The following is a 10526-nucleotide window of genomic DNA, read 5'->3' as shown; positions in this document are numbered from 1 at the left end:
TGCTGAGTGCGGCGTTAAACAACAAACCAACCAACATCACGGCGTGTCAGCTTAATATGGGAGGAAAGCCCGAAGTGATGTAGGTCTCAGACGTTTACAACTTTTGTGAAACCCGCGAGCACGGGTATGGTGCTGACAAACCTAGAACATAATCGGGGCGAACCGAGATTCGAACCCACAATCATAGGTTTCTGGCGTGCCCAAGAGACTCAACTTTGCACAGCGAATCGCGGCGCCTTAGACGACTGGGCCACCCGGGCCCCCTAGATTAAAGAATGAACAGTGACATTAAAAAGATCTTCAGACACCAGAAAAAAGTCCAGTCTAGCTTGACGAGGGTTGTTTTTCCACCAAGTAAATGTATTGTTGTTTGGATAGAGTTCTCTCCATGCATCTATTAGGTTTAATGATTCAATTTTATCTGAGACTAATTTCCTTGCATTAGGATTGTTGATATCTGTATTGTTTTGTAGGTCTTTCGAAGGATCAAGGACAAAGTTCCAATATCCACATACTACCAAGGAGGCATTATCCATATCATCATTTTTTTCAAATGATGTTTTGTAAAAGGAAGGGTGATCGGAGTTTGGCCCATACACTGTGGTGAGCGTAAACGTCTACCGCAATGTCTAAAATAATATAATTACCATTATCGTCAACACACCTCTTCTGTATTTTATATTCAAAATTCTTGTTAAAGAGGATTGCTACACCTCGTGCATTTGACTTGTACGGTGCAATAACACTATCAAGTCCCCATTCATTGTTCATAAGATTTGAAATTGGAAATATGAACATCTTGCAAACAAATGATAGAGAATGATAGAGAATTTCTTTTTTCTTTGTAAATTCATGACTTCATTTCTTTTGGTCTTTGCGGCTAGGCCTCTACAATTAGCTGAGACTATATGTATTTTATCATTTACTCCCATGTATTAATAATCCATCTTTCTCTTGAAATATAGGCATGTACCAACTGGAATGAGTTGTTTTGCATATTGATAGAAGATGATACAGAGAATAAAAACAAAGAAATATCCCTTGTTGCCATGAGCTCTGGCTTTTAAGATGGAGAAGGCAACTACTTTCCAAAGGATTAGCAGGATAGTCATAATAAATTTATCCACATATACCTACATGGACATACACGCGCATACACATACATGTATACCCGTAAACAAACACATTTATACATTATACATGCGTAAACACGGCTGCAAGCACCTATAGCACATGCATATAGTATCAATATGAAGAGACGGGTTAAAGCAAACAGGCTATAGTTAAATTGTTTAACGATGTTACTTCAATATTGTGCCGGTGAATAAGTAGTTCCAAATGTCCTCACGAATGTACACTGACAAATTAGAATCACCACAAAATAATGTCTTGTCCTTGCCACAACATGTTGGGATAGTAGGTCTGGGACGGGTAACTCGGGTACCCGGGTCGGGTGGGTACTGAGTAGAACCCGGGTACCCACAGGACTACCCGGGCCCGTGGATAGTCATGTGATATATAGTTTAATGACAAAAATTATCTAGAACTCTATGGTTACACTACAAGTCATTAATGTTCGCATTTCTTTCTGACTATCCATCCATTCCTTCTGACTTTTCATATGGTTGAATAAAGATCTAACTTAAGCCAACTTCAGTGTATGCATGACCAGATCGTTTAATACATGTATCTAAATACGTTTTGCAAGTGCTGTGGTAATAAGAATTCCCAACTGGACATTTTGCATCTCTTGAGACCTACAGTGGGTACCCGGGTAGGGTCGGGTAATAGGGGGGTGGGTACCCGGGTAGTACATTTTGACTCGTCCCAGCCCTAGGGGATACCCCCTGAAATAAAGGAAATGGCCCCACCTGAGTGAAACACCCCTAATTGAGTGAATACACGCACCCACTAACCCCTATAAAAAGGTGTAATCCGCCTTGCGGCGTCTGAGCAAAACTTCGTAAGATGGTACGTCACTTTTGATCAGTACGGTACTACATTCTCCACTATGCAACACATGCCGACATGAACACGTGCCTCAGTACATGCGTTGATAAACATTTAGAAACAGCCATTCACTCGTTTTACAACAACTTTGACCTGTCACATTGCTATTACGCTACGATACAACTCTCAATTTCCACCAGAACGGCATTAATATCCCCTCTCAACACACACTGACCTGCCAGTATTCCAGTGAGTGAGTGAGTGAGTGAGTGACTTGGGATTTAACGCAGCTTTTAACAGTATTCCAGTTATATCACGGCGTGTCAGCTTAATGTGGGAGGAAAGCCTGAAGTGATGCAGGTCTCAGACGTTTACCACTTCGGTGAAACCCACGAGCACGGGTATGGTGCTGACAAACCTAGAAACATAATCGGGGCGAACCAGGATACGAACCCACAATCATAGGTTTCATTTAGGGATGTAAATCACTAAATTGCATAGGAAAACAGTTATTTACATGAAGAGATATATAACATCATCCAGCTGCAACAACATGAAATTTCATTATTGCCACATTCAAAATACAACATTGTTGCTGAATGTAAAAGGAAAGTAAAGTACAGATGAAAACAAAGAGTAAGAGGGGGCAACATGGAAAAAGACAGGTGTCCAAAAGACGTCATCCACATCAAAAGGTCACCACACGGGCCGTAGAGGACAGGCTTTCATTGAGGACCCCAAGGACAGAGCCAAAAGCTTTTCCAAGCGGAAATTAACTTTGATTAAAATGGTAATTTATTCAGTATACAATATGTTGGTTGGTTGGTTTGTTGTTTAACGCCGCACTCAGCAATATTCCAGCTATATGACGGCGGTCTGTAAATAGACGGGTCGTATACAATATGTGTTTACCGTCATAAGGAGCGTCGCATTCTATGGCAGCCTCCACATCCATGAGCTCTTTATAAAAGACAAGTATTTTTGTCTTTGTACGGGAGCGTATTGCCTTCCATTGACGACGCATGTCATCATCAGCCTGAAACAACTACTATATTAATATACACATACAAATATAAATACCATACATACCAAAGAATACAAAAGTTAGGGTAATCTATGAACATGAACGATTACTACTATGTTATCAAAAGTACACGTTTCATACCTGTACATGTTGCAATTTGACCTCCACCAAGGTCATTAGTTCGTCTTTTGTACGCTTCTCTATTTTGAGTGATTCCATCCTGTCTGCAGTGGTAACCATGATCTTTGATAAGGGTGTTCCCTTACAGGAAAAATCCCCGCAAATGGCCTTATACCTGTTTAAATTAAAAGCGCATACAGTGTTACAGGATGAAAATAATGCACATACAATTAAATGTGTAACGTTACCAATTGCTAGTGTACGTAATACAAGTTTCAAGAAATGTATAATTATGGGTACAATGGGTGAAGACCAATGCTGGTGTCCCCCGCCGTTATATTGACGAAATATTGCAAAAAGTGTCTGAAACCCATACACACTGAAGCACAGTATAACAAATAAGTACTAAATTATTAATAATATACACACCTGCATATTTGTCGGTTTTGCTGACACTGTCGCACACAATTCACTAGGTGCGCATCAAGATGGAGGCTCTGGTCATGGCCAACATGCGGACGTTTACTTTCAGGGTTTTGAAAGTAATGCAAGTGCCTCAACCATGACCTCCATCCTGTTATTTCAGCAGCAAAAGATAAGTGTGTGACAGTTGAAAAGTCATGGTTGACTGTCATGCCTGTAGCGTCAAACATGGCTGATTTCATCTATGAGAAAAGAAATAATGACAATTATGATACACTCTTAAAATGAACAGACAATACACCAAACCTAATATTAATGTATATTATCATGTACAACATGTATTTATGTCAAATTTATAACAAACTGGTAAAAGAGTTCATAACGACCACAGGAGCAGATGTGTACCTGGAGTTTTGTGCCGATTGGGGTGGTGCACATTTCTATATGGCCACGCCCTTTTTTGAGGAGAAATATGGTGTATGTATACAAATGTTACCTTTTATAATATAGATAAATAAGCACTGTGTGCTGGAAAGGGCATATGGAGGTTATATTGCATACCTAAATACACTATTATGAATTGATTCCCTGATCAATTTGATTTGCATTCACTATTTTAACACGAATGTTAATGGAAAACTAATGATATAACGTCTTATGCAGGAACCCGATGGAGCAGAAGCCGTTCATCATAAAACTATCACAATTCCCAAACCAACCCACATTATCACCCATACAACCATCCACATCCGCCACATCACCTTCCCACTGTATGGAACCGTCCATTTCCATGAAAGCATCAGACCCGCCCATTCAAGAAACAACATCAACATCAACCGCTAAAACGACAGCCCCTCCAAGCCGACCCAAGTGAGTGAGTGAGTGAGTGAGTGAACCCACAATCATAGGTTTCTGGCGTGCCCAAGGGACGCAACTCTGCACAGCGAATCGCGGCGCCTTAGACGACTGGACCACCCGTGCCCCCCAGCCGACCCAAGAGAAAGGCCACTAAGACGTTTATGAACATTGTGAATCATCTAAAGTTGAAACAATTTGCAGCTATTGTCAGAAGGAACATACGCCTGACGATCAGAGGTGAGGTGAGGTGAAATTGGGTTTAACGTCGCGTCCAAGATTATTGCACTTATATAGCGACGTGCATGTACGTGTATGTGTGTGTGTGGCTGCTTGTACTAGTCCGGACTGATGCCGATTTATAGTGCTAGCTCACTGAGATACCATGCCGCAGTTTAACATGAATACCCCACTCAGACACAGTATACTGACTCCGAGCCGACCAGTCCTTGTTTTAGCCCCTTAATGCCGAGCGCCAGACAGGGTAACAACAAGTACAATCTTTTAACGTCTTTTTGTATGACGCGGCCCGGGATCGAACCCTGGACCTTCCGCTCTCCGGGCGGACGCTCTACCACAAGACCACGGAGGCGGTCCCTGACGATCAGAGACTAAATGAATGGGTGGGGTGTGAACACAAGTGTCAGCCCGAATGTTCATTTTGGTGCCACATTGGGTGCATGGGAGTTCATATTAAATGAACAAAAGACCTTAAACCATTAACAAATTACTGTCCTGCCCATAATCCATTATTAAAGTTATAACATGAATCACATGGTTGTTGTTTGTTGAATTAATGTACTGTTAATTGTGCAAGGATGAGGGTTGGTTGGTTGGTTGGTTTGTTGTTTAACGCCGCGCTCAGCAATATTCCAGCTATATGACGGCGGTCTGTAAATAATCGAGTCTGGGCCAGACAATCCAGTGATTAATATCATGAGCATCGATCCACACAATTGGGATCGATGACATGCATCAACCAAGTCAGCGAGCCTGACCAACCGATCCCGTTAGTCGCCTTTTACGACAAGCATAGTCACCTTTTACGGCAAGCATGGGTTGCTGAAGACCTATTCTACCCCGGATCATCATGGGTCACAAGGATGAGGGAGCGCCACCGTATACTGGTATTGCTTCATATGAAGTATATCATAGGTTTCGATGTGTTTTATGCATATTTTAAGCCGTAACTATTTACAGGAGTGGGCATGTATTCTATATAAATCATGTTCATATAGTAAGAAATGTGACGGTTCACATCATATTCATATTACATAATATGTTAATGTTTGTAATTCATGGTATTGCAGTAAAGTGTGTTAAGAGATTGTCATTGTACCAGACTATTGTTTGCCTACTCCGACGTCCGCGCCTCACATATTTAAGCTGGGGGAATATTACAGAGGTCAGTCAGTGGTCATTTAGCTGGATGATGAACACGTGAGTTAATATATTGCTTGTAAAATAAGTCCTATACACTATCAGTTCCTTTCATAGTCACTGTTCATGAACGCCGTGACAATTACATCATATGCTAGTACAGATGATATATACATAGGTTTTTAACCTTTTCTAATCTGAAGATTGCGACAACTATGGAGCCAGCCGTTTTCTGTTGGTAGGCCTGGTGGTATCCACATTTTTATTTTTCGGCTCCAGGCTTCAAGGACGAAATCTCCTCCTTCCCCTTTGCTCGCGTGACCAGACTGAGAGAGAACTTCCCTGTGATGAAGAAATTCGGTTACCTCCGGTGGTGCCACACATCGGAGGACTTCATCACGAATTCAATCTGCTGATACGTGGTATTGTTCATTCCATAAAACAAAGTGGTCATTATGTAGTTGGAGGCCAATATGATACGGCTGTTGATTCTACGAACGGAGACACGAAACATGAAAAGGGGAATGACGAATGTTCTCAAAACATCCCAGGCAAAGATGTTGTTTCGACTTTTACATGTTGATAGCCAGTGAAGACATCCCTCAATGCTGAACTTTGTGTTGTTGACAATGCATTGACGAACATAAGGTATGATCAATTCGTCGAGTGTCCCATACAGAAATATCAACACAAACTGCTAAGACGTGTGATGATTCTGTGCTACTTGTACATAGGCCAGCGCATGTGGTGTACGAAACCCTGTCATCATTATGTGTTTAAGAAAGGGATGCCATAGTAACTTAAAATGGAACGTACCATGTTCATTTCATAATGACCAAATCCAGGCACTAACAACACATTATTATACTTCATACATGTGTCTACATTAATGTCATTCCTTTCATGTTGACTTTGAAGATGTTTGGTCAATTGTTCCTTGCCCCCTCTACATTCATGTTGACACAGAGGACAAATGTACCATTTGTTTATGATATTGCTCACAATGTTGTACGGACATCCATCACATCCAACAGCTATCCATGTGCGAACATCACCTGTGCCAGTTGGCTGATGTAGCTCATGAAGTACCCTGTCTACATTGTCATAGCTGTTAGGGTTTGTCAACACAGGATCGCCCAAGGACAGTGGGTTCTTGGGGTGCATGTCGCCTCTCTATGAATGCATAGGGATCATGGGATTGTTTGAATGAACAGGTGTCAATGAGTGGATGATCCCTATCAACATTGTCTGACAGAGTAACATGCTGTGAGGGGGACTGACCCTTCGCAACTTCTTGTAGCCTGTGCTCAAGGAAGTCATGAACAAGACTTGTCATGATGTGTTGACTTTCAGTGGCCTTTTCATCTAATAGGGGTGAAATCACATATTTTAGGTTCACTGAATACAACCACACATATGGTGACAACTGTGGGACTGATCGTATTTGGGAGGCTGGGTCATTTATGTAAATGATGTTTGATATAATGCTGCATTTAGTTTTGTAATTTAACGTGACACGCCAATTCCGTTCAATCTTTTGATTGTAATAAAAAAATGCCATAATTGAGCCAACAGTTGGACACTTCAGTTTATGTTGTGTCCCGCTATCAAGCCACTGTGAATTAATAGTATATGAACCAGATGGAGATGTGTGATTGTTGAAAACCGATGCCGCTTTACTTCCGGTCAGGCACTCGTGAAGAGCAACCTCCCCGTGGTGAGTCCTGGGTAACGCTAATAGCTCTTCCCCCATGTGGACTCGGGATAGAATATGTCCACAGCATCCCATTGCTGGTCGTATGAGGCGACTAAATTGTTCAACCTGTTTGCCGTTGGTTGCGCATCTGTGTTGGTGGAGGACGGGATTCTGGTGGTTGAGGGCACTGGAGCCAGGAACAAGTGTTCCTTTTGCCCAACACACCACTTCGACCCTTACTTCACCTAGACAGGTGGTAGAATGGGCCCGATTCTATCAATCGGCTGGGCATGTCATGCCCTGTGCATGGCCAATCTCTAATTTTGAATTACATGTCAAATGTTTTTAAACTGTAACATTATTTTCAAAACTGCTGTATCGTTACTTTTGCCTAGAGTCCTATGCTAGCAGGAAGTGGGTGGATGTCAATGGTCAGTAGACAGTAGTCAGTGGCATAATGTCAATGGTCAGTAGACAGTAGTCAGTGGCATGATGTCAATGGTCAGTGGACAGTAGTCAGTGGCATGATGTCAGTGGGAAGTGGGCGGATGTCAATGGTCAGTCAGATTTTCCAAATCTTTTCATGTTTTTAATCAAGGTGCCCACGTGATTTGATGCATTTCGCGATGTAAGACCCGTTTTAAAACAATATAGACCTTGATTATCGATCAGATCGTCCTGACTGGGCGCCACCATTTTGTGTGAAACAAACGTAAGTGATACGAGAGGTGGAATCTCATTGGTCCATAGGAGAGGCTTAGAGGGGACATAACTGGTAATAGCCACTGGTGGCGCTACGATCGAGCCCAGTAATTCGAGCCAAGTTGGCAAGGGTGGAAACTGGGCTTTCATAGTCAGTTAACTCCCTTGCCTCGGGAAGATGTCTCTCTTTTTACTGGTTATGTACTTTGGGTCAATTTTGATCGTGCATTTAACATGACTTAGGCTGTTTGAGAATGAATTATTATGATTCGGTATCACACTATACAGAAATATTGATGAGCAAACACAATATCATCACGGTGTGTAAGAAAGCAATCACATATATGAGCATTTGTTTATTAGCCACGGTTGAAATACAGCCATGTTGACTCGGGTTACAATTTCATTGTTCTTTACAGTGGAAAACAGTCCCATCTTCAGAATCCAAATACCCTCTGAAACAATAGTCACATCATCATCATATTTCTACCTGGAAACGACCTGCATGAATATATTCGACCTTCCACTTCCAAATGAGCCACAAGATATGTCATCTTCTGTATCAGTGCAGGGCATCAAACAATAATGATGATGCGGGTCAACATTGTGTCTAATTATGTTATCTTTTTCGAAGCCATGGGTGTAGCTTGACATTGTATGTAGTTGCTGGATAAATATACGTTTTTTAGTATACCTTGCACGGGCTAAAGTTAATGTCGTCCAGTTTTCACTCTTAACATCCAAATGACAATCATGCTCATGCATTATACAGCAGGTGACAAGGTAATGGTGATCAGGTACAACACAACATGTGACAAGGTAATGGCACTCATGTACTACACAACAGGTGACAAGCTCATGGTGATCAGGTACTACACAACAGGTGACAAGGCACTGGTGCTCAAGTACTACACAACATGTGACAAGGTAATGGCACTCATGTACTACACAATAGGTGACAAGGTAATGGCACTCATGTACTACACAACAGGTGACAAGCTAATGGTGATCAGGTACAACACAGCAGGTGACAAGGCACTGGTACTCAGGTACAACACAACATGTGACAAGGCACTGGTGCTCAGGTACAACACAACATGTGACAAGGTAATGGTGCTCAAGTACTACAAAACATGTGACAAGGTAATGGCACTCATGTACTACACAACAGGTGACAAGGTAATGGTGATCAGGTACTACACAACAGGTGACAAGGCACTGGTGCTCAAGTACTACACAACAGGTGACAAGGCACTGGTGCTCAAGTACTACACAACAGGTGACAAGGTAATGGCACTCATGTACTACACAACAGGTGACAAGCTAATGGTGATCAGGTACAACACAGCAGGTGACAAGGCACTGTTGCTCAAGTACTACACAACAGGTGACAAGGTAATGGCACTCAGGTACAACACAACATGTGACAAGGAACTGGTGCTCAGGTACAACACAACAGGTGACAAGGCACTGGTGCTCAGGTACAACACAACATGTGACAAGGTACTGGTGCTCAGGTACAACACAACAGGTGACAAGGTAATGGTGCTCAGGTACAACACAACAGGTGACAAGGTAATGGTGCTCAGGTACAACACAACAGGTGACAAGGTAATGGTGCTCAGGTACAACACAACATGTGACAAGGTAATGGTGCTCAGGTACAACACAACAGGTGACAAGGCACTGGTGCTCAGGTACAACACAACAGGTGACAAGGTAATGGTGCTCAGGTACAACACAACAGGTGACAAGCTAATGGTGCTCAAGTACAGCACAACAGGTGACAAAACATTGGTACATAACGTGTGGCACAACAGGTGACATAATGACAAGATACATGTGCTCACGTATTAAACAACAGGTATAGGTTATAACTAAAGTGTTTAGTCCCATCAATCAGGTATTAAGCAAATTGATCACTTTGTCAAACAAAACTGACCTCCTCAAATCAAACTCGAGGAAACTGATGAAACTGTTCAGTGATGCTTCTTGTGGCAAGTGAGAATCAAACACCTGCGCACTTTCTATTTCAGGTTGATGTGTACCAACAATGGCATGGACATCGTAAACGAACATGCTGGGAAGTATGTTAAAGCAGAAGAGTTTAGCTGCACGTTGGCGATGGTGGATGATTACACAACTTGAGGTCACCATCCCATTCAGTTGGTGCATCACAGCTCCTTTGAAAGACCCCGTTAATCGAGCACACTACGTACCTATCGCAACCTGCGCATGAATGAAAGCTCCCGGTGCGACCAGCACAGTCGTCCGACACACAGGCATCTGTAACATTGCATCATCTATGAATATTTTCTCTCTAAAGTATATCGATTTCTACGATGTTAGAATTTTTAAGTAACATATATATAATGA

The 10526-nt window shown here is 42.1% G+C and overlaps 1 pseudogene; it reads right to left on the bottom strand.

Moving 5' to 3' along the window:
* Nucleotides 1-5934: 5934 nt before the first annotated feature.
* LOC124122168 lies at nt 5935-6625 on the bottom strand (annotated as a pseudogene).
* Between the last annotated feature and the right edge of the window lie 3901 nt (nt 6626-10526).

The sequence above is a fragment of the Haliotis rufescens genome, unplaced genomic scaffold (genome assembly GCF_023055435.1).
Source record: "Haliotis rufescens isolate VD_foot unplaced genomic scaffold, xgHalRufe1.0.p SCAF_25, whole genome shotgun sequence".
Classification (NCBI taxonomy): Eukaryota; Metazoa; Mollusca; class Gastropoda; order Lepetellida; family Haliotidae; genus Haliotis; species Haliotis rufescens.
This window is presented reverse-complemented; position numbering and strand designations above follow the sequence as displayed.